Genomic DNA, 25,846 nt, shown 5'->3' with positions numbered 1-25,846 from the left:
CCCTCCTTCTAGTGATCTATCAATCCATGTTGTTTTTTTATACACTTCAAAGTTACTTGCAGTCATCAGTGCACAAAGTAGCGTGATTTGAGTTTTGTTTAAAAACGTGGACACTTTTTTCTTATTTCAGCCTATTTTGTAAAAGTTATATTTGACACATGTATGAAATCAGGTGAACTTGATCTTCTGTCATTATATAAAAGTGAAATAAATCATTTTGTGGAGAAGTTGCTGGAGAAGTAAACTGTTCAGATTGTGCTCTGTGATGCATACTACTTAATGTGCTTCATCAAATCATTGTCTTAACTTGAGAATGTAATACAAACTTATACATTTTCAACTGAATAGTTGTGTCTCTTGACAGTAAAAAGGCTGACAAATGAATAAAATGAGCATTGTACCTTCTTATTTCCTTAAGTATGTTGGAAGCCATATTGGATTTTTATTTGTAAAGCTGGTCAAGAATTTCTTTTAGAGGAATGAAAGAGTCAAGGCAATTGTACAGGTAGATCAGGTTCACGCCACAGCTCCTATACCTTTTTACTCCAACCTACCTCCTTCAAATGGTATAGCCTCAATTGCCTAGTCACTTTGTGTTCATCTTCCTTTTCTTCTTCTTTTTAAAAAAATGTATGTTCTTCATACATTAAGGATTGTCTGAATCCTTAACTTTCCTCTATTGTGTATCAATACAGCACAAAATAATGTTGGAACTTATTGACCAGTTTGTTGATTCATTCATTCTTTCAACAAATACTTATTGAGTGTCAGGTCATGGGCTAGGCACTGAGAAAACAAAAATGAATAAGATATAATCTTTATTTTCAATGCAAAGTGATTAATATGGTACATTGATCAATACAGATGAAAAAACTGGATAATTGAGGCCTGTTAGAAGATTTTTCCCACTCTTCCAATGCCAGTAACTACTGCTTTTCAACCAACCTCTGCTTTATTTTGTGCAGACCTCAAATAGGAGCAAACACAGAAGGCCAGTGTTATGCTAATCACTCATTATTGTATTAAGACATTTTAAAAGAGCAAGAATTGTTTTATGGATTTATAGTAAGATCAATATGTTTGCCACTATGTATGTTTTAATATAACTAATCCAGAATTCAAAGGCGCCTTATAGTCTGTAAAATTGTATTGAATAAGGTCTGAATTAAACCTATAAGATGAAATTTAAAGGCATTTTATTACCTTTTTAGTATTTAGACTCTAGGAACTCATTTGTTTCATTTACAAATTAAATGATGTATGTTTTTATTTTTTCCATTTTTAATTGAAACCTTGAGATAAGATCATGTACATTATATGTCATATATTGGTCTATCTGCACATTTTCAAGGTAAGGGAGTCATTTGGGGTCATTTAAATTTTTCAAAACACTTTAGGGAAGGATATTAGTAAGATGCTTATTGAGTCACCTCACACTTGAGATAAACAAGTAAGCAAAGGCCAAAAATGAAATGGACAACAGTGCTGCTTCACTCTTATACCTTCATGCGTATCATTAGCATTGATTCTTTTAAGAAGATAGTAACTGCACTTTGATGACTTTGAAAGGCAGAAAAGCATCTTCCTTGCAGAGAGCCCTTGTGGGAATAAATGAGGCAGTGTAAGGAAACTTTCTGGCATATAGCACTATTGCATAAATGGTTTCTATTGCTGGAAGGCATAGTTTAGCAGTTAAGGATTAGGCTTCTGTAGTCAGTTGCCTGGGTCTGCACCCTGGTTCCACCACCTACTGCTTTGGTACGCTTGGGTAACTACAATCTTGTCTGTTAAATGGAAATAGAATTCATTTGCATTAATTAGGTATTGCTGCATAACAAATTACCCTCAAACTTAGTGGTGTACAGCATTAAACTTTCGTTGTCCTATAGTCTCTGTGGGTCAGAAATTCAGGAGTGTGTTAGTTGGGTGGTTTTGGCTCAGGGTCTCTCATGAGGTTGTATTCAGGATGTCAGACAGGACTGCAGTCACCTGAAGGCTTAACTGGGGCTGAAAGATCTGCACCCAGGATGGCACACTCACATGGTTGTGGGCAGTTTCTTACTGGCTGTTGACAGGATGCTTCAGTTCCTCACCCCCTGATCTCTACGTAGGGTGTCTTGAGAGTGTCCTCAAAACATGTAACTGGCTTCCCACTATACTGTGTGATTCAAGTGAGAGAGTAAGGAGGAAACTGCAACACCTTTTATGACCTAGTCTCAGGTCATGACCACCTATGACCATCACTTCTGCCATGTATTATTTGTTAGAAGTATGTCACTGAGTATAGCGCACGCTCAAGGGGAGGAGAACTTAACTCTACATTTTGAAGAGAGGAGGGGGGAAAATTCATGAGGATATCTTAAAACTACTACAGGAGAGCATAGGGGTATTGTAAGGATTAAATGAGATAATCCATGCAAAATGTTCAGCATAATGCCTGGCACACAGTAAGCTCTCAACAAATGTTGATTTATACTATTTCTAAAGAAAGATCAATAGACTACTGTTTATCTAGGGAAATTGGTTTCATCAGCATTAAGACAGTAACACGTGAAAAAATTAATTTATTCATATTTAAAACCTATGTAGAATTATGAATGTTCACTTGAAACAGGCATCTGAAACAACAAGTATTTCTGACATATTCCCTGGTTTTAAGCCTCTTTCATAATTTATCGTGCAGGGTGTTGGGGAGAAAGACGAACTGGATGTTACCACTGCCTTTATACCTAAAATCATCAGGTCAGGGTGTCCAGAAGTATTAAATGATTTAGGCCAAATGGAAAAATGCAAGCACTACTCTCCATTATGTGCCCCAATTCTCACTGGTTTTTTTTTTCTGCTGTTATCTATAAAATTATCTGGCTTGCTTTTTACAAAGCCAAAGACAGCATATCTCCATTATCTTATTAGATATTCTTTTTGAAAGAAAAAGCCCTTCTACATCAGTAACAGCATCCATTAACACTGCCCCACTCTAGCTCCTTGGATACCGCTGATCTCAGATGATCTGGGCATATGAGACTAAGGTAGACCAAGGGGTCAACAGCCACCCTAGTGGATTGAAAATGGTCACTTTAGGTGCCTTGAGTCACAAGCCTGGCAGATGATGATGGTGGGAAGGGTGGTGGTAGGAGTGGATGGGATTTAAATCAAACACAACACTTGAGTTTTAAACTAGATTGATTTTTAATAGTTGAAAAAGACCTAAGAATTCTTATAATTGTCCAAGATGTGAAGGGACACAAAAGACAGATTTGCCATAAAAACATGGTTCAAAGTAGTGATTGAAGAAAAATAAACTGCTTTAGTTTATAGCCCATGGAATTGAGCATGCTCAATGAGAGCTAATCTTTATAAAGCCCTTACCTTGGGCTAGGTACTCTGCTAAGTATCTCAAAAATAATCATTTACAAAGACCTATGAGGTGAGCACTATTATTATCACCATTTTACAAAGTGGAAGTTCAGCAATTTCTCCAAGGACATAACTGGAGTTAGCATCTGACTGTAGGTGATCTGGCTCCTGAGTCTATGGTTTTAGCCACCAAGCTATTCTGCCTTGCCGACCATCCATTTTCATATGGCATTCTATTCTGGTGTGGTTTTCCCTTTTGAGTCTTTTAAGGCTGATGTTTCTGTTCTTGCTACACTGTTTGTGGTTAAACTTAGTGCCTGGAGGACAGGGATAAAGGTTTTAAGAATTTAAAATGAGGTATTGGACTTATATTTCTTAAATGACATTTTCCCAAATGGCATGAACTTTAAATGAAAACATGTGAAACCTGACAGTCTGATTTAAGCTCTGAGCAGGGCCAAGGAATAACTAATGCTCACCTTTTCATACAAACACTACAAATTTACACAATGATTTGATTCTTAAGCTCTTCTCCTAGAGCTTGATTGCATTTTGAGGTCTAGTTCCAGATGGGCCCTTCATAAATGCTTTTTGACAATGATTAGAAGGCCAATTTAGTTTTCTAGACTTGCCCCACATATATTCAGGATAAAAATGTCTTACAGCTTGATGACCACCTGTTTATTTATTATTGAGACCCCTAATGAGTAGAATGCATGGGATCTGACATCTGTAGCATCAGGCTTCTGAAGCATCTAATAGAAACTCTGACACAAACTGTTTTAAATCTATAGAAAAGGCAGAATTTGTTTAATTAAGAACTCAGTGGCGTCATCAAGAAACAAGCTTTTGTTTTTTTATTTCTATTTATCAACTGTGCCTTACTTAGTGTATAGGCTTTGACCTAAGGCTGGTTTTCCTTCTAGACATAAAATGGTTGCCAGTGGGAACCAGGCTACTTGCTTCCTTGTTCATCTAACAGGATAGAGAGGGGAAACTTTTCTCTCAAACCATAGGTTGCTGAGTCCTTTCCTTTAGTCTAATTAGGCCACACATAGATTAACTAAGACTAATCAGCACTTACCTCCCTGGGAGTGTGAACGCAGTTTGGGTTCTGTTAGAAGGAGGAAGGAGCAAATAGATGGTGGGGAGGCTCTGAAACTATTTCTTCATTTGGAAATGGTGACCTAACAGAGAGTCCTAGAGAAAATCATGAGGCTCAGCAATAATAGATGTAGAGTTGCCAGATTAAGCATATAAAATAGAGGGTGTCCAGTAAAATTTGAGTTTCAGATAAAGAGCAAATAATTTTTTGTATAAGTATGTTCACCTTTCTCTACAAACACTAGAAATTTACACATTGATTTGGGTCTTACACTTTCTCCTAAATCCTGATGCATTATGGGGTCTGGACCTAGAGGGGCATTTCAAAAAACATTTTTTACAACGATTAGAAAGCATATTTAGTCTTCTCGCCTTCTCCCACATGTATCCATAATAAAAATACATACTTATACTAAAGAATATATTCATTGTTTATCTGAAATTCAAATTTAAAAGGCCTCCTGTATTTTATCTGGCAACTCTAAATGTATGTAATGTTCTTGGCACATAGCAAGCATTCATTCAGTGATATTAGTGTTCTTTCTACATAAGAAAAGAGCTCAGCTAAATGGCAACATGGTACTTCTTAATTCATACTAACCTTCTAGAAAAGATATAATTTTGACCGAAGTTGCAGTTAACTGACCTGGATGTGGCTCCAGGAAACCCTTCACCACTATTCATAACCAGATTAAACTAAATGTCACTAGGTGAAAAGTTATATTTGCATATCTGGGATGGCACATTAAAAAGGATCTAATATTACCACTTAAAACTAAACTGGACCTACATCAATGGATATTTAGTTATTGTTTTTTCCTTGTTCTGATTCTATACAGATAAATCATTCTTCATGTAACACATAGGAATGAAAATGAAATGATTACCCCAGGAATTCTGGCTCCATGTGGGTGAAGCTTGAGGTCACAGCAACCTTACTTTGCATCTGCAGGAGGCAGGAGACTTTGCAAAGCTCTGCTGTTGCCTCTGACTCCATTTTCCCACTGTTAATTCACTATGCTTACCTGTAAAATTTTCTAATACGCTTCCTGAAAAGCTGAAGAGAAAGCAGGCACCTTTATTTCCTCATCAAATACTCACTATGAAAAAGAAAACCCCTTTGGCTTAGCACAGTGTGGCCAAACCTAGCATACTGTTACATACTGTTACCAGATTCATGACAGAAATATATTGTGAATTTTATTCAAGATATCTATTTCCCATTATAGCACCGTACTGCATATTTGTAATTTGGTGGCTGCTATGACCTCATACACTGCTTATTTTCTGTTCTTTTCTGAAAAATAAAAAAGAACCCAACAGAATAAAACCTATTTTTCCTCTTTGCTTTTTAAAGTGGAAATTTTTATGCAGCTTTACATAGATTTCCCGTGGTGTCTTTTAAAAATTATAATTATTCTTAATTTTCAAAAAGTGGCATTGGAAATGTATATCCTTCCATTTCATAACCTCTTATCCTCATTGGAAACCCAATCCATGGTAGGTATTAAGATCTTTACATTTTTACTGGTTGGGCGATGACTTCATTGCTTTCATGCCAGCTGGGGGAGAATCTTGTGTGATGGAGCATTGGACTAAAGCAGAGCTGTGGGTCGCTGCTGCTGCTCCAACAGCCGCTCGAATGCACCTAGCTGCTGTGTAAGGAATCCTCAGGCTATTCGTTCTTTGCTCCAAAGGGATTGCAGGCTGATGGATGAGTGTACGTGTAAATGTGTGTATACGTGCGTGTGTGTATGAACCGGTAGCTGCAACAGTTGGACAGCAGCAGCAATGTACTTCGATATTGTTTTCTACCAACGACAGGGATAAACCGTCTTTCATCATTTATTTCCAAGCAGTGCCCCGGTTCCCGCTCTAAACGTGCTTTCCCCGCTCTTCTCGGACCCACCCCTCCCCCCCCCCCCCATCCACGTGTCCCTCCGGAGGGAGACTAGGATAGCAGCGATGAAGGCAGGATTCCCCTTTTTTTCCGCAGTGACAGGCGGATTCCCGGGCCTCTCGGTCCCCCACCCCTGCAGCCGCCCCTTTCCCAGTCACGATCTGCGCCCCCCCCACCAGCGTCCCTCCCTCCGCACCAACCGCTCCAGGTTCGGGCCCCGCCCCTCGCAGCCACCCAACTCAGGTTGCTAGGGCTTGGCGAGGCAACCTAACTGGTACGCGGAGGTGCGGTGCGCGTGTGCGCGTGCAGGCGAGCTTATACAAGGAACCAACAGTCTTTGGCTAGACCAACAGTCGAGACCAACAGTCTCGAGCGCGAGCGGAGCGGGCGGGGCGTGCGAGCCCGAGTCCGAGCACGAGCGCTCTCTCTGCATTGGCTCCTACTAGAAGTAGGCGGGGTCTTAGAAGCTTTCCCATTTGCCCGAATGGATGGCTGGGGCGGGGCAGTTAGCAAATTAGGCTGCGCGTTCGCTTCTGTGAGAGGGCGGGGCCGGAGGTTTCGATTAGTTGTTGCTGCCGCTGGGCAAGGTAAAGCGGCGACGGCGGCCTCGGGAACCGTGGGGTCCCCGGCTGGAGGTGGGGGACTCGCCGGGTGAGTACTTGCGCCGCCGCTTGCCCACCTGGTCTTGTCCACATATCGGTCCCGCGACCACCCAGCTTTTCCCTAGAGATGGGACCCACCCGGTTCCCCCGAGCAGATGTGAGAAGGGGCGGCGACGCGACGAGGGCGCCCCAGGCTGGAGTGGCCCCTTCGCAGCGGCCCCATTGTATCCCGGGAAGGGCTTCCCCGACGAGGGGCTGCAGCTGTGTTCTGGGGTGTGAGGAGAGGAGATAGAGAGGAGGGGCGGCGGGTCGAGGCCACCCCCCAGGACTTCCCTCAGCGGTGGGTTTTGGGGTGTCTCTGCCGCCCCCGCGGCGCTGGGTCCCTTAGGCTTGCGGCGAAGGAAACCCCTTCCCACGGGTGCGGAGGAGAAGCCTGTGCACCGGAGCCCCCTGCCCGAGTTCCGAGGGAGCCCGGGTCCTACCGGGGGCAGTGAGCCGCGGCCCCGGCCCTGCTGACCTTGGCTGTCCGAAAGGGTGGGCGAGAGACCCGCCGCCTGCCCTGCGTCTCCTCCAGCCTTCCCCGGACAAGTTTCGGACGTTGCTATGAAGTTCACGACTGGCATAGTGAGGGGAAACAAAATTGGCCCTTTACCAGACCTTCGTACCCTTCGTACCCTCATAGAAATTAAACCCTGGGGTTTGGAACCATCTTCCAGAACGAACAGGTACTGCTTGTATTGACTCGTCTTGTGCCCACGTTGAGGAAAAAAAATAACGTGAACATATTTCAGTGTAAAGGCAGATCTTCCTTGAGGGTTTTGTTTTTCGCTTCACTTGAGTGTTAGAGCACAGATGCCTGAATAAGAAAAACCTGACCTTAGTTATCTTGGATTAGACGGATGCTGTGATATTTATGTAGATGCAGATCAGTGTTCTGTTTAACACAATCTATTTTAATTGGCTGAAATGTAAGCTGATTTTAGAAAGTCTCGCAGACACAGAATAATTTCTTTACGTGCATCTGAATTAGGTTTGTTTGGACGTAATGGTTATGTAGTTAATGTGAAAGATTACATAGATTAATTTGTCTGAGAGCATTTGACTGAAACGGGAGACATAAATATGTATAGAATAGGATTCTCGTTTTAGGTAACATCTGCTGGAACATTTCCAGCTTGTTCCTTTCTTGCTGTAGGGTTACAAAAAAAGATCTTCACCGAGGCTATTCGGAATTATATGCGAATGACATTTAGATGTAAACTTGTTGTTAATTTCTTTAAGGGTTTTAAAATGTTTTATTCATAAAATGTGAAGAAGCTATGTTTACCTGTCTGTATGTTTAGTGTTGAAGGGGGTAGTATAATCTTATATTTAACAACCCAATTAGGGTTTATTAATAATGCATTTTGAAAAGGTGTGTGTCTTTTCGAGAACGTGATAGTTAAGTACCATAGCAATTTTTTAAATTTCTTTATTAAAAGTACTATTTTAGGTTTGAGCATTTTTGGCGTTGACACTGGAACAGGAGTAAGGAAGCCTGCAGTGGTATTACCAGTTTGACACCATCAGTGGGTGTTTCTGTTGACAAATGCAGAGAAGGGAACATTTGGGAAGGAAATCTTTTTTTTGGGGGGAGGGGGGTTGTAGGGGTGGGGGGTGAAGGGGGAAGGAGCCAGAAGACAGAAGCTGTAGAACTAAAGCTGCCAGTACAGTGTATGCCGAGCATTTCACAAGTACAAGGAAACCTAATTAGGGTAAAAAAAAAAAATCAGTTGGATTGTATTAAATAATAGAACTCCAAAAGAGGCATGCTAAATACATTTAATCATTCCAAGAATGTTAAATAATCTATCATTTCAGAGGACTTTGGAGGGTCTTCAGTTGGAAAGACTGTTAAATCCCTTTGAATCATCTTGCCTTTTTAACATAGTGCAACGATCAATTTGATATACATAACAGTTTAATGTTTTAATTTTGCTTATTTAGCATGTTTCCTAAGCCTAATTGTTTTTAAAAATAAAACTTGATGTATTTTAAAAAATAATTAGAAATAAGCATTCTTTCACCAGAGAGCATTCAGTTTTTTCCTTGCACAGATTTATAATTTATTCATAATGTAGGGGCTTGTGGTAGGGATTTTTTTTTTTACTTCTTTATCTCAGGCTTTTGATTTTTATTTATGCATGTTCCCTGGGCTAAACCTGCCATTATTTTCATTGTAATATTCTTGGAGTTATTTAAACCAGAGCGTGGCATGCATCTACAGTATGCCCTGGGGTTTTAAAAGAAAAGGCTCTCATTGAGGAAAACTGCAGGACCATCTCACACAGATGAGTAATAGAAGGTTGACTGACTGTGAATCAGATGTATTTATTCTGTTCCAACTATGCTGCATGGGGTTAAGGCAGTCTCATTTAATGAAAACCAAATTTTACATGCCATTTCTACTTTGAAGGTGCAGTATTGTTACATTACAAGCTGAAATATAGAGGTGGAGAAATTACTTCAAGTATGCTTTTATCCCCCCCAGCCTTGCTTCACCAGTGTGTCCAAGAATCTATGAGAGACTCTTTCGACAATAGTGGCATTGTTGAAAATGACAGTGGCTTCTGTTGCAGGAGTTTAACCTTTCATTATGATTTATGTTTCAATTTACTTTGTGGTAGAAAATTCAGCTATATCTGCAAATAGGACTGTAGGAAATTTTAAGGAAGTGAGCAAAGAAAATAAGACTTCTTTACTGTGTCTGTTGAAAGTTTACCCTTTTCCCCTTCCATTTTGATAACTTTGGTGGTTATGTTTTATTTCTTCTAGATATTAGAAGATATGCTAATATAATACTTTATTTTGGGCAGTTTGTGTGGGATATGACTTTTTCCATGTAACAAATTGATGGCAAATAATAACAGAAGATATTTAAGAACAAATGAATTCATATGCATAGATCCAAAATGTGAGGGAAATCCTTTAGGTAACCCTTAACTTTGATACAAGAACAGCAACATTTCAAGTTAATGTTAAGTTGCTTTCTAAGTAGAAAGGGCTGTTTACTCAGGGTTTGGCAATTTTAGGTTCTAATGTTTTATTTTATTTTATTTTTTGCCAGCATCAAATTTCTTGCTAGAGGAGGGGAATCTCAAAGGTTCTTTATCATTTGATGTTGATGTCCATTGGATTGCATATTTCAATGTATGAAAATAATACAATTAAAATACTACATTTAAACTTTGTGTTTGGGAAGCTTTTCCAATTCACTTTTGATCTTAATGTTAGAATTTTTTGTTGGCAATGTATCATCGGAGTGTTTGGAATTTAAATTCTTGATACGTGTGTAGAGTGTTTCCTTTATATACAGCAATGCATGAATGACTGGATTACACAAAGTTCTGTTCTCATTTCACATTCAAGTTTGTACACTTCTTAATACTGAGATCTGTCAGTGGGTATGTAAGCCAAGGGTGAGGACCTTCTACCTAAAGAGGCTTGTAGCATTAAGACAATTCAGATTTTAGTATCAACAGAAAAATATTTGTTAAATTAAAAGGACCTAGCCCATTTAGGTCTCTGAAATTGTCAACATTTTGAGCTAAGCTCTTTATGTACTTAGAAACATTTGTGTTTGAGATGGTTCTAATTAAGGTCAGATTTTGGGTATGGTCTCTCTTTTGGGCATTCTTCTCTATAAGTAACTGTTTAGCTCTCTTACTGATGGAATAATTAAGTTATATTCTATTTATTGAGCTTTACTGAATACCAGATACTATGGCAAATAATTTGTTTGCATGAATATATGTGTGTATGTGTGTTCTCACATATTATTTCTTATTTCCTGTATACACTTGACCAAGTGGACTCAAAGAGAGAAAATAATTTGCCCAGATTACTCAGATAGTCATCATCAGAGGCAAAACTTCCATCCAAACCGGTCTGACTTGAACTTGTTTTCTTCAAAATCATGCTTTCTGCCTTTCTTTAGAACCTGATTCCATTTCCTGGGGTGGTACTGGAGATGTCATTATGCCTCCTGGAGTTCACAGGCTACGTTGGCAAGGTTACCTAACCTTTAGTCACATGGGAGGCCGGACTCAGATCCATCAGCACTGCTGGATAGGACAACTGGAAGTGTAGATTTTTCTAACAGGGTCATTAGTTCTGTCTCTTCATAAATGAAGGCTGTATCTAATTATTTATATCCAAAATAAGTATCTGTTTCTAATTAACCACTTGGTATTTCATGTTTCTGCATGTTCCATACTAACTTTGATTAAATTTGCTACACTAATAAAGACTATGAAGATACTTCTTGAATTCAATTTTGTGGTTTGATGCACTTTTGAAGTAAAACGGCAGCCATTACAACTTGTAGGTGGTATCTCTTCTGTAAAAGTAATGACCTAAGTGAAATAAAGTCTGGAGGTGAAGTCTTCAGAAATTATTGTTGCTTCTTAATGCATAGAAGTTGGACACTGGCAGATGTTTTCTGCTTGAAAGTAGAATTTTCTACTACTTCAAGCCTCTCATGATTTTGTGTTTGTGTTTAAACAAGACCCATCAGTAAGAGAGCTAAACAGTTGCTTAGCCCAAAGGAGCATTCAAGGTCCATGTTAGGGAGGAAAAGGACTTAATATGCTATTCTGTAATTGATGAGAATCACTTTTGTCACTTATTAGAGTTAGAAAGGAATAATGAATATCATAGGAGCTCAGGGCTGGAAATCATCTTGGTCAAAGCAGGACAGTTTTTCTACAAAGACGGGACCTATAGCATAGTTCTTGTGGATTTCTTTACTAAATATAGGTTTTCAATATGCATTTTAACAGCTTTATTAAGGTGTACTTTATATACCATAAAAGTCACCTGTTTTAAGTGTGCCATTCAAAGATTTTTTAGGGTAAATTTATGGAGTTGTATAACCATCACTGTAATCCAATATTAGAACATTTCCATCACCCTAAAAAGATTCCTTCCACCAACATGCATTTTTTAACCTTATTTATTTGCTTCTACTTAGACCCCTTTAACGTCAGAGACTGATAAGTGAAATGATATAGATCTTGAAAGATACCTTTTAAAATATATTCTTATACATATTCAACTTCTTAGTACTTTTTTATTTTCAAAAGTTTTTTGCCTAAACATAATACATAATATCAATAAAATATACAGGACAGTACTACAAATGGTATAAATTACTCTGTCTTTGTGGTTTTGATTATATTTTATTTTGGTCTTTTTAAAAATTAGTTTCAATATGTTTAGTGATTTTAGAGAGAAAAAGAGAAAAACATTGATGAGAGAAACATCATTTGGTTGCCTCCCATTCATGCCTTGATGGGGGAGATGGAACCCGCAAGATGGCTAGGTATGTGCCCTAACCTAGTTATGTGCCTTGACTGGGTACTTGGGATGAAGCTCCAACCAACTGAGCCACGCTGGTCAGGGCTGTTTTGGTCTTTTTTTAAATCAGCGATTAAGCCCTGGCTGGTGTAGCTCAGTGGATTGAGCACGGGCTGTGAACCAAGGGGTCACCAGTTCAATTCCGGGCCAGGGCACATGCTTGGGTTGCGGGCATGGTCCCCAAGTGGGGTCCATGTGAGAGGCAACCACACATTGATGTTTCTCTCTCTCTTTCTCCCTCCCTTCCCCTCTCTCTAAAAATAAATAAATAAAATATTTTAAAATCAGCGATTAAAATACAGTGTTTTTAATGATACATTGGAAATGCAGGGGGGGAATCAAAATAGAAGTAATATAATTATTGGGCAAGAAAAAATTCCCTTAAGACTTTAAACCATGGACAGAATATTTGGTTTTCTTGATTTTAAGCCAATAACATTGTGCATTTTATTCTTTGAGCTCTAATCCCCCTTGAGAAATTCATGGCATAGAACATGGGCTTCATTAAATTCAGGTATTCAGACACATTGCCTGCTTTTTGCATTGTTTCAGACTGGATTGTTGTGGGATTTGGAAACAGCTTGACCTACACAGTAATATAGCTGCTTTTTCCTACCTGTATCATTTTCTTTTTAGTTACCGTCAGTGGTGGTTGGGGTGGGGGGAGTAAAGCTAAGTTGGGCACAAGTTGTACAGGATAGATTCATGCTCACCATTCCACAGGTGCTTTCCTTTGCTAAGTGTACTGTGTGTATAGATGGACACCTGCTGATAAGATAGCTTAGATAGCTTACGTTAATCTTTTGGTATGCATAATAGAGGAATGTAATGGTTTGGTTGGAAGTAAAATGTTATGGAAACTGACCTTTCATTGCTTTTAGATGGACATTTTTGGATGAAAAGCAGTCCTTACAAGTGCCATGCAGGTAAATCAATAACTTCTTGTGTGGTAGTTTGTGTCTGGATTTTTAATAACAAACAGATTGGACACAGTACCACTAATAGTTTACTGTAAATTCAATCATAAGTGATTTGGAAAAGGTTACCTTTTTTTTTTAACTGTTTAACAGCTATGGCTGTGTGATTCTGTTGTTACTTTGTATCCTTTGTAAGAGAAAGTGCTAATATCAAATAATAACATATGAAGTGCTTTCTGACAATATGATTTTTTTTTACTTAAAGGAAAATAGTGATTTTTTAAAGTAACTTGGCTTCTGGAAGTTAACAAACATATTGATGAATACATTATGGTTTCTTTTTTTTTAAGAATGTCTTAAATTATTTTAGGTAAGAGTCAATTTTAGATATGTCTAAATGATTAGGTTCTGGCAATGTAAAATTGTATTATAATAATCAGATTAAGCACACACTCCTGTGAGGAAGATATGGCAGATAAAAAATGGTGATAAGTGATAGTTGAAGAACAGTTTACTGAGTTGGATTTGCTTAATTACCCCAACATTGGCCAAGAGTAGAAACTAGCTTCCTATTGAATAGAATCCTTCAGAGATTACAAAAGCTGGTTCAAGCGTGACATATCCTAGAGTTTATCCACACACTCCACCATGGTTTGTCAGCCTCTTGTGGGACATATTAACTTAATTGCTAGTAATTATGATTAATGATATTGTCACTAAAATTTAAGATTAACATTGCAAAGGAAAAGAAAAAGTTTTATTTTGATTGCTAATAATTGAAAATAGTTGAGGGAGAGAGAAGCTACCATATTTTGCCATGTATCATGTGCTCCCACATTTTGTGTGCATTATACATGGGATTATTATACCCATTATTATACCCATGGAATGTAATCATCATATCCATGTATAATGCACATCCTTATTTTTCTCTCAAAAATTTGAGCAAAAGTGCACACTATACATGGTAAAAATACAGTAATTTTGTGCAAATTGGTGTTTCATACTTTATTAGTTTTTTCTTTCTAAAATAACCTGTCCTAGATATGAGGATCTGTCCTTCATTTAGCAAATACTAATTGAGTGTCTACTATGTATCAGATTGTGATAGAGGCTGGATAGAATGATACATAAAAAGAAAGTAGGCCCAACCCTCAAATACTTCACAGTCCTTTTTTAAAAGATTATTTATTTACTTATTTTTAGACAGAGGCGAAGGGGGGGAGAAAGAGAAAGAGTGAAACATCAAAGTGTGTTTGCCTCTCACGCACCCCCTACTGGGGGACCTGGCCTGCAACCTAGGCATGTGCCTCGGACTGGGAATTGAACTGGCAACCCTTTGGTTCACAGGCTGGCACTCAATCCACTGAGCCACTCTAGCCAGGGCTACTTGACAGTCTCGAGGTGGAAGCCAAGAAGTACAGGGCTCTGTGGGAGTGCATAACAGGGTAGGGATTTGCTATCTGTTGTGGGGGGAGCATGTAGGGAGGACAAACAGAGGAAGTAACATTTACAGTGAGACCTATTTTCCTGACATAAGGTGCAAATGCCCTCAGGCAAGGTAATGGAGATAGAGGCTTTTCAGAAGCAGAGCCTTTTAAAGAACTGGAGAAATCCAAAATGACTGGAAAGCAGAGAAGCAGGCGAAGCAGAAGTAGGCAGGGGCCAGGTCTTGAAAAAGCTTAGTAAAGGCCAGCTGCTGGGTTTTTGAACTTGTCTTAAGTCTCCTGGGAAGCTATTGAAGGTTTTAAGAAGGGATGTGACATGAAATGAAATGCCACAAAAAAACAAGGGTTTTATCTCAATGGGAACCTTGATACTTTACCAAAAAGGTCAAATCTCTGCAAGGTAAAATATTCTCTAATCTCATTAAAATAAAGTTTTTGCAACTGCTCTTGGATTGATTGTCATCTTCAATACTCTTTTCATTGTTTTTATAGGAATTACTTTTAATTATCTAAGGCTGCTCCTTTTCTTTTATCCTTCACCATTATGTTAACCTTATATAGGAATGCCATTTCTATTTATAACTGAGTTAAATAATTTTTTTCCTAACAGTTTTAGCTCTCTTCCATATTTAAACTTAAAACTCTGCTTAGTTTTCCCCCCAAAATACCTTAAATACCTTTAGCTGCTCAAGGTATTTAATATTTTAATAAAATGTTTCATTATGTATCAACGTTAAATTTGCTTTATTCTCCCCCACCTCCAAATACAACGTCTTAAGTCTAGTTTAATATTTTTCAGCATTTATTCTATTTTGTAGTTAATCATATCTCATTTTGAACACCTACAATATTTTTGGAGAATTTTATTAATATTGCTTAAGATTACTGATCTTTAGTGAGACTACCATTTTCAAATCTGGTTCACACTCTGTGACCATATCATCTTTTATGTTAAACTGGTCTCTGTCGAGCTTCTCATGTTCAAGTGAGCTCATACACACACACACACACACACACACACACACTGTAAAGGTGTTATTTTACATATCCTATTTTTTTCTCCTTCTACAATAAATGTCCCTGCATGCTCAGTTCTTATTTGGAAATCTTTAGTCATGCTAAATTTTTGCTTGCCTTGTTGATTGAACAGCCATTCAGGTCTTCCTTGATGAAAGTGTTAGTTTGTGCCTGTAAGGAATACTGTTGTCCAGTTTCCTCCTCCACATATACAAAGAATATCCACAGCATTACCTCCTTTTTCAGATATTTCCTTTGAAAACTACAGTTTGATGCAGCCACTAACTTTGCTTACTTTGGCCTTGAGTTCTGAGGCTTTTCTGAACCATTCTATACCTGCTCTGTTTTCTTGTCGCTTTGATCTTTTTTGCTCCTTTTTTCTTTTCCTGGTGCTGGTAACTTGAAGAGTTTGCAGTGGTTTGTGTCATTACTTTTTTCATTTCCTATCCAGCTGAGGACATTTATTTTAAAAGAGCTGCCTCATTTCAGATTTTAGAGTTTGAAACTGATGTTTTGTACTAGTGCCTTCTCTAGCATCCAGAACGACTGCCCTTGATTAGAGTTGTGCTTTCAAGTCTGTCCTTCTGTGCAGGATTGGTAAAGGAAGTTTATACTTTTCTGTCTTTGACTGACTTTATGATAGGGTGACAGTTTGGGTATCTTGGTGTTAAGTGTTCAAGCGACTGAAATGGTGTCAGCATCTAGGTAAGTGATGGAGATACAAAGCCAAACTGTGGTGTTGTGCCTTTAATGGAGTTTGTAATCCAGCAGAAGAGTACAGAATGATATGCACATTTAGATGGAAATACAGGGTGCCGGTACTCTAGGTAAGAAGAGGAATACTTATTGCAGGCTTAAGGGGACTGGAAAGACAATGATTCCTGAGTGTTCGTGAAGAGTCCTAAAAGAGGCCCAGAATGTCAGGTGGAGGGAAGGGATTTTCTTTCAGATGGTATATTCAAGGACATGGATCTAAGTATGAGCATATAAAGGTGGGAGAATAGCAAAAAATAACATGAATTGGTATATTGAATGCATTGCTTTGACGCTTTTACCCCATCTATATCCCAGGGTCTTGATTTTCATTCTGGCCATCGTTTTGGCTTTTTCTCTGTCCATTTTTGCTTTGACCTGAGAGTATAGGAAGGAAATACTAAGACCAGGAATTTAAATAGGTAATGGGCCTCTGGAAAAATGGATAAGCAGATGGTAATGGTTTTCTACTGCAGGCTCTGTGGAGGCATGGAGTGTTGTTGATTGTTGTTGCTTCAGCCTCTAGTGCGTTTCCTGGTAGTTAGGAAATGCTCAATAAATGTTTCTTTTATGAAAGGTGTCTCCTTTTTTGCTCCCTTCCCATCTCCTCGTGTCAGTGCCTTCTTCCTTGTTAAGTAGTTTCTCTTCTTTGGGAGGTACCCATCTAGTGAATCTTCCTCTCTGCTAGCGTCATAGACATGTTTGCTCCATATGTAGTCACTGGGCATAACTGTCATAACTGGATCCACATTACTCTGCCTGTGCCAAGCATACAAAGGTGCTAATGGCTTCCTGTGGGCCTCCTGAAACTTCTACCAACATTTATAGTATGGCATATGAGAGGGAGGCCAAAGTTAACACCTATAAGAGTGACATTTCTTTGAGTTTTTTCATGATTTATTGCATGAATTCATTGAAGTGCTGACCTCTTTTCCAATATAAATTCTTGTGTGTGCATGCATATGTGTTTTTCTATTCATCTGCATTGTATATTACTTGTGATTAAGCAAAAACAACATTGTGTGAAGATATCATGTGGCTTTACACACCCCAAATTACTGCTTATGTCCTCACATTGGGAAGTTGCTTTTAAGAGTGTTACCACATTGAGGTAAAATATTTGTCTCACAAAAAGGTACTCTCAGGATGCAGTGTCTTCACCAGAGAATTCACTATATAATAATAGCTGATTAGTTAATTGGAGGGCTTTTTGTTTGTCTGTTTTTTAGCATGGGTAGTAGACTCTTAAATACCTTCTCTACATCTTAGTAATTTCTCATATTATGGCTTCCTTTCCTAGAAAACTCACATCCTCAGTCTTTCTTACAGCTAGGATAAAGTTTTGTGATCTAGGTTTGACCAGTCATTTACACAGAGTGAGACTTGTACATAGAGGTGAGCATTATGAGATGGATATCCCGTGTAGTTGAACTGATGACCTAGTGATCACATTGACAGGGTATTTGGTTTTAAGGCATGGCAATGGCAGAACTTACAGAACTCAGTCTTGAGTGGTATTGGTGCTGGGTGGTGGCAATACTTTCTTTTTTTCCTATTCTCTGATCATCTTGGATTTGTGGTTAGATATATTAATTTTGGGTATTTTCAGCCATTACCCCTTCAGATATTTTTGTTCCATTCTCCCTCTTATTTCTGTGATTCCAGTTACCAGTGTATTAGAACCTTTGATCTTGTCCCACAGCTTTTGAATGTTCTCTTCTGTTTTAATTTTTTAAAGATTGTATTTATTTATTTTTAGAGAGGGGGAAGGGGGAGAGAAAAATCAGTGTGTGGTTGCCTCTCGCATACTCCCTGTGGGGGACCTGGCCACAGTCCAGACATGTGCCCTGACTGGGAATCAAACCAGCGGCACTTCGGTTCACAGGCCTGTGCTCAATCCACTGAGCTACACAGGCCAGGGCTGTTTTATTTATTTATTTATTTTTCACTCTGTTTTCTCTCAGTGTTTTAGTTGGGGTCATTTCTATTGACCTATCTAGCTTCCTGGCTGAGTTGACTCAATACTGAAGAGCCCACTGAAGGCACTCTCATTTCTCTTAACTGTGTTTTACATTCTTAGTACTTTCATTTTATTCTTTCTTATAGTTTCCATCTTTCTGCTGAATTATCCATCTGATTTTGCATATTGTTCTCTTTTTGGGTTAGAGCCCTAAACGAGTTACTCATAGTATTTAAAATTTTATTTTAGATAGTTCCAGCATCTGATTCTGTGTCTAGTTCTGGTACATTCTTTATCTTTTTTGAGTGTTGTTTTTTCTTTGCTTTTTCTTATACCTTGTGATTTTTTTTGTTTCAAGCCTGACCCATTTTGTAGAACATTAGAGACTAATGTACATAATTTTTATGTCTGTAAGTGTGCATATCTCTCCTTCTACTAGGCCTTTACTGCAGGGATTTGAATTATTCTCCTTAATAGTTGGGCTAGATTTGAATTTTTGTCTCTGTGCTTACCCTCAGTATACCTCAGGCTTCAATTCTCACAGAGATACTTTGTTATTAGGGTGGGAGTTGATTTATTCCAAGTTTCAGGTCTTCCTTTTGAATTGTGCCTTAAAGAGGGTCTTCTCTTTATGACCCTCTACTGGTAGTATTCTGCTGTTTACTTGTCGCTGGTTGGTTAGCTTGGAGATGGAGAGTGGTGGTGGGTGTGGTCTTTTGTTCTTATTAAACCTCAGGTTTAGGCTTACATCAGTGTCCCAAGATTTTGCCCCTCCCCTGGCTATTTTGGTGGGCTCAGGGTGTAATCTTGTCTCTCCCCCAAGTGTAGGGTGCCTTCTTATTTTCCCAGTGGCAATGAGTTTTCACCAATGCGTTAAGTAAGGAAAGAGACTCTTGGCCTTTCTTTTACTGATAAAGACTTTTCTTTAGTGGAGATAGGGAGAGCAGGATCTCAGGGCCTTTTACTTTCTGTGAATGCCTGGAGGGGTTGGTGGAGGAAGATAATGCAAAAGGTTAGGCTCCCCCCAGTTTCTGCCACCCCCAACCCCTGCACTGGTTTCACACTGTCCACTCAGCAAATCACATCAGATTTTTATTGATTTCCCAATTATTCTAGCTGAACTCTTATCATTGTCCAGTTGCAGTTTACCCCAGGTGAGCACATGGTTGTTTCATCTCTAAGGTCCTGCCTCTCAAGATTTTGAGCCAGTTGGTTCTATGATGCATTTAGTTTAAAGAAAGTCATGAGTTTGAAACTAATTCACCTGTTTTGTTTATCTTTTACCATTTTTAATTTGTAACCCATTTGTATCTTTATATTTTAAGTACCAGGTCTTTCATTGGAAGAGGAGCAGCTATGTTTCTTTCAGCTTTTTTATTCTAGGGTAAAAAACAGAAGTTTTGTTGCTCTTAAAATTTTAACAGGCACATTTAACTTAGTCTAAGCTTAATTATTATTCCCATCCTCCTGAATAAGACAGAAGTTTTAGAATTGTTTATCTTTTAACCCTAATTGCCTCGACCATGTCATTTATGTTTTAGTTTTGTCTTGTTTAAGCCATGTTAAGCCTATAAAAATAGTGACTATTTACTCATTGACATGTTTTTCACATTTCTTTGCTCACTACTCTTCATTTATCCCATTTCTAAACTTTTGGGTTCAGTTTCCTTCTTTATAATGCATGTTCTTAAGTAGTTTTTTTTTTTTTTTTTACTAAATGCCTGTTAGTAAACTTGGTCTTTGTGTTTTTGAGTGTCTTTATTTTACTTTTTCTCTTGATGATGTTGAGCTGAGTACAGAATTTTATGGTGACAGTTATCTCTATTCTTGTGTTTTGACAAGTTTTGTTAAAGCTTTACCTCTTCAAATATTTTTGTTTAAGCTGTTAATGAGACGTCTTTAGTCAGTTCAGATGTAATTTCTTTGTATGTAGGTAATTATCTTTTGTCTTGGGCTACATTTAAGATATTTTTCTTGTTTTTGATCTTTTGCATGATCTCTAGATGTGGGTTTGTTTTTATTTACACTGCTTTTATTTGGTGTACTCTCATCAGTCTGAAGATTCATGATATCTTCATTTGTGGGGAAAAAACTTAGCCATTATCTTTAAAAATAATCTCCATTTTCCATTTCTGGAACCATTATTTAGATGTATGTTGGAGTTTTTCATTGTATCCTCGATATTGCTGAACTTTTCTTTAACATTTCCTTCTTTTACTTCTGGGTGATTTCATGACACCCATATTACAGTTCACTAATTTCCCTTTAGCTGTATCTAATCTATTGTGTAATTCATTTATTGAGAATTCTCACTGAAAGTATTTGACTATATTTTTATCTTTACCTTTCTCCTTTTTATTGAATTTATTGGGGCAACACTGGTTAACAAAGTTATATAGGTTTCAGGCACACAAATCTATAACACATCATCTGTATTATGTGTTTACCACCCCAAGTCTCTGTCCATCAGCATTTATGCCCACTCTACCTCCCCCACTGCCCCACAATCACCATACTTATGTCCCCGACTATGAGTTTTTTCTCTTTTTCCCTCTTTTATGCTGAATCCATCCACCCAGCCCTCCCCCTCCACAGCTGTCAGCACTATTTTGCTTGTTAGTTCATTTTGTTCATTATATTCCATATAAGTGAAATCATATGGTACTTGACTATATTTTTAATGCAAAAATTTTTGGTGTTTTTTCAAAACTTCTTTAACTTCCTAAGGACATTTTCTGTGAACATATTTTTTTATTTTTTCGAAAATATTTTATTTATTTTTAGAGGGGAAGGGAGGGAGAAAGAGAGGGAGAGAAACATCAATGTGTGGTTGCCTCTCTTGCATGCCCCCTACTGGGGACCTGGCCTACAACTCTGGCATGTGCCCTGACTGGGAATTGAACCAGCAACCCCTAGCTTTGCAGGCCAGCAATCAATCCACTTAGCCACACCAGCCAGGGCAAACATTTAAAAATAGAATTATATCTGGATTATTTTCTTAGCTGTAGTTTTTGAAGAATGAAATCTCCCATTTGTCTTCTCTCTCCTCCCTTTGTCCCTCCATGTTTTGCTTTTATTTTGTAGCTTGCACCATCTGACAATTTGGGAATTGTCTACTTGTGCCTGGCTGGTAGAATGTTCCTTTGGATGGCTTTTCATTTGTCTCTGATGGGACTCTTTGAGTTCACTGCTTCTATAATGTTCTCAGATAAGTTTCTGACATCTGGAGAGTGTTGTGAAGTTGGACCCTGTATCTGTGGTACAGCAAAGACTGCTTTGGTCACTCGTATGTACAGCTCTGGGCCCATTTCTTTTTTCTTATTTACCCAAGGACAGTTCTTTGTATCTCTTGGCTTCATACCGGTTGTTTAGTTCCAGCTTCTTTACCATGCATGGAATTGAGACAATTGCTTTGGTTTCCTGGTCCCATAATTATTTGAGTTTGTAGTCCTTGGTTTAGAGGACAGGAGTGAGCAGGTCTTTGTCCTGTGAAGAATCTCATTTAATAAGCTTCTTGTCTTTGCAGCCACTCCTTTCTATTCTAGTTTTCCTGACTGTTGACCAGGAAGTAGTGCAACCATAGGCATCTTCTAACTCGAACAGATTACTTACCAAAATTTCATTTAGACATTAATTGTGTAGGACAGAGTTCCTATTATCTAACAGGAACTATGTTATTTAAGAAACGGGTAAGTTTCCCAGGTAACCCTCAGGAGCCTATTCTTTCTAGTATGTAGTTGAAATTCATATAGACCCTTTGGGACTGTAATCAGTATGAAGAAGGTAATTTCTATGGGGAGGTGCATTTTAACATTCTCAGTGAGAAAAGGGAATATGGTGGTTTCCATCTTCAATTCCTGCCAGCCAGTCCCTGTTATTGTTAAATTCTGGCCACTGTTCTCAAACCTGCCACTGAATTATCACCACTCATACTTAGCGTGTAGCCTTGCCTCCTGTCCACTGAGAACACTGAAGGCCTTCTGGCTGATTTTCAGCAGGTTCTGGTTCCATGTACAAATTGATCAGTTCCTGTATTCCCAGAGCTGTTCTTTCCTCCTGTCTCAGAGGATGAGGTACTTCTGCTGCTGTTTGAGACCAGTCACTTGCCCAGTACCCTCAGCTTCAGTGTTGCTGCTTTGGTATATATTTTTTCTGTCAGTTTCCCATTCTTCCTCCCCATTATGTATCCCAGTGGTCCTCAATTGGGGACCATTTCTCTCCCCGGGGGACATTTAGCAATACTTGGAGACTTTTTCTCACAACTGGGTTGGTGATAGTGGTAATAATGGTGATAGTATAGGTGTAACTGCACCTGGTGGGTAGGAACCAGGGGTGCTGCTAACTATCCTACAGTGCACAGTACAGCCCCACAGCAAAGAATTACCTGGTGCAAAATGTTGGTAGTGCCAAGGTTCAGTAATCTTGCTGGAAGCTTTAGAGTCTTGCTGTGATTCCTTTGTTTTTCTCTGCCCATTTTTTTTATTCCTAAGGTTTTCATCCTTGAAAAGCTTCCCTGAACCCCTTGTCCACTCCTTCCCTAGCTACTTAACCTTCACCTGTCCATCTCATCTAAACGTAGGCAGGAGTGCTCTATATATAGTCTGTCCATTTCTCCTCATACTTCAGCTCTTGCTCTCTAGCTTGCCACCCTCACTACTTAAATTGTTTTTGCTGAGATTGCCTGTGACCTCTGGTGTGCTGCATCAGAGGCTTCAGTCAGTCCTAATTTTACTTGACTTTTCTGTTGCACCTGACATTGTTAATGACTATCTACTTGAAGCAGCGTGTTCCCTTGGCATCCTGGTTGTGCATGTCCTTCTCTTACATTTATTTTTTTGCATCCTTTGTGGGCTTGTCTTGCTCCACTTACTCCTTACCCACTGCTGTTAACCTGGGTTTGACTTCTTGGCCAACTGTCATCTCAATTGTGCCTAGAGTTTCAGTTCTACTTATGTGCAGATGTTTTTCTAAATTCTTTCCCGCCATTTTTCTATAAGCTTGTGATTCATTTTTAATAACCTGCTGGCAATCTACACCTGAATAATTTTATAGGAGCCTTACACTCAGCATATGTAATGTGAAAAAAAAATGCCTCCTCCTCCTTAATTAAAAAAAAAGTCTCAATGCCTGTACCAACCATCCTGACTCTTAGGTTAGATAGTTGGGTATTATCTAAGTCATATATATCAGTCGCTACTATGATATAAAATCTGCTTTTTAACTTATCAGTGACTTGCTTGAAAGCCTGCAGTGGTGCTATCAAGCTGACAGGAGAAGGAGAAAGTTAGGAGAAAGGCTAAATTTCCTTAGATGGCTCATCAGGCTCTCTGGTATGTTCTCTGTCTACCTACCTCACATCCTTTCTCCATCTGCCACAAACACTATGCTCTGGCATATTGAGTTCACCATAAAATTTTGTTTCAAATTTGATTATGCTATCTCCTTGCCTTGAATGCAATGTTTTCTGTAGAGTGTGTGGGTTATTAGCTCTCTCATGGGACTTCCTATTTCCCATGGAAGCTACAGTTGATAGTCACCTTTCCTGACTTCTCTGGAGAAATGTTATTGGGTAGTATTCCTTGTCCAAACTATCGTTTTAGAGAGTTGGACTGGATAAATGCTAGCATTAATCCTGCTATAAAAGGGTAGGCAGTGGGCATGGGTAAAGGTGTTTTACAGCTTTTCAACTATGTGGTTTGTTATTAGTCTCTTATTAGTTTCTACTACCTATAAGTTTATTAACTTTCAAGGGTCCTTCTAGAAAAATATATCTTTAGGGGGAGAGCTCTTTATTTTCCTACATGAAATTGTGGGTTCTTCAGCTGTATTGGATTTTCCCATCCATTCAGTCTTAACCTGATTCATAACTCCTTGGAATTCCTCAGTGATCTATCTGCTGGAGCATCTACATTGCCAGGGCTTCCCTGGACTTATTTTTACATTTGTTTTGCTTATTTAATGGGTTTTAGTGGTGGAAAAAAAGCATGTGTTTGGTCAGCCATTTTAAAGCAGAACTTCAGTGCCCTACAATTCTCAATTATAGACATCTTGGCAAACAATGCCTTAATGTGAATCCTTCTGAAAATTTTTAATAATTTTCTTAGGACATTGTCTTATATGCCCTTTGGTAATCACTGGGAGTGGTGATACATGACATGGATGGGAGGGAGTGTGCCACATGTATGGGGGATGTAGAGGAAACATTCTGATTCGGCTAATGGAAAGGTTACCAGTTAAAACATTTATTCGGCCAATCTGGTCAGCATTATTGGTTTCTTTTGTTATGCTTTTTAAAATTAGTTTAAGATTGAACATTGCAAAATTTATTTATTGGCCATTTGTATTTTTCTTTGTGCATTTTCTTTTCATGTCTATACAGGTTTTTTTTTAAAAATACTCTTGTAGGGTTTGCATGATTCTTTCCTTTTAACATGAACTAAGCAAACTATGCCAAATGTCAGATCCATTATTCATTTTTTAAGTTTAGATTTGTTATCTGATTCTTGGAAAATTAAAATCCAGTCCTGGTTTTGTTATTATTTAATACATACCTTACAAGGTGGCTGTGAAAATTAAATCAAATAACAAATGAAGTGCCCAACCCAGTACTTGGTACATAATAGGCAGCAGTAAATATTAGTTTGTTTTGTACATTTCTCCTTTGCCAGATTTTTAAAATAATGACAGTACCCATACTCTATCACATGTATTTACTGAACGCTTGTTAAATGAAGGGCAATATGTCAGATGCCCTGAGGGATACAGAGATGTTTAAGGCTGCTTCTTTGTCCAGGGATAAACATTAGCTTATTCTCTAGCTTATTCATTCTCATTCTCATTCTCATTCTCATTCTCATTCTCATTCTCATTCTCATTCTCATTCTGTCTGTCTGTCTCTTCCTTCTCTCTCCTCTTCCTTCTCTCTCTCTCTCTCTCTCTCTCTATATATATATATATATATATATATATATATACATACATACATATATAAATATACATATAAATATAACCTTTCTAGGCTTTTTTTCCTTAACATGCTGTTCTGAAAACCTTTCAGTCTTTACAACTGTGTTATTTTATTTGAGCACAGAACACTTTAAAGGTTGTTGTGCTACATATTATCCATTACATTTTTATGAGAACAGTCATTGCCTCTACTTTCTAGATAGGGACCCTGAAGGGTGATCTACCCAACTCCTGGCTGGGGTAAAAATAGAATATATTGGGATGCTAACCATTGTACTTCCAGCCTCAGTAGGTGTTGAATAAATATTTGCTGAAATAATGAATCATCTGTTAAGCCCATTCCTAAATTGCATCTTTATTTGCTGTTTTTCTTTATTTCTTTATATTTTATGCTGCTAACGTGGTTAAAATAGCTTTCAAGTTCA

The 25,846-nt window shown here is 38.4% G+C and overlaps 1 protein-coding gene across 5 annotated transcripts in view; it reads left to right on the top strand.

Moving 5' to 3' along the window:
* Positions 1-6,917: 6,917 nt before the first annotated feature.
* CDKL5 (cyclin dependent kinase like 5) overlaps positions 6,918-25,846 on the top strand; it is a 191,344-nt gene continuing 172,415 nt past the window's right edge. For all 5 annotated transcript variants that reach the window (XM_053655834.1, XM_053655833.1, XM_053655832.1 and 2 more), the window contains exon 1: positions 6,918-7,012. The gene's annotated coding sequence lies outside the window, so the exon portion shown is untranslated. The remainder of the gene's footprint in view (positions 7,013-25,846) is intronic.

Source organism: Artibeus jamaicensis, unplaced genomic scaffold (genome assembly GCF_021234435.1).
Source record: "Artibeus jamaicensis isolate MK-2021 breed Jamaican fruit bat unplaced genomic scaffold, CSHL_Jam_final scaffold_1283, whole genome shotgun sequence".
NCBI lineage: Eukaryota > Metazoa > Chordata > Mammalia > Chiroptera > Phyllostomidae > Artibeus > Artibeus jamaicensis.
Note: the sequence above shows the minus strand (reverse complement) of the source record. Positions and strands in the feature narration are given on the sequence as shown.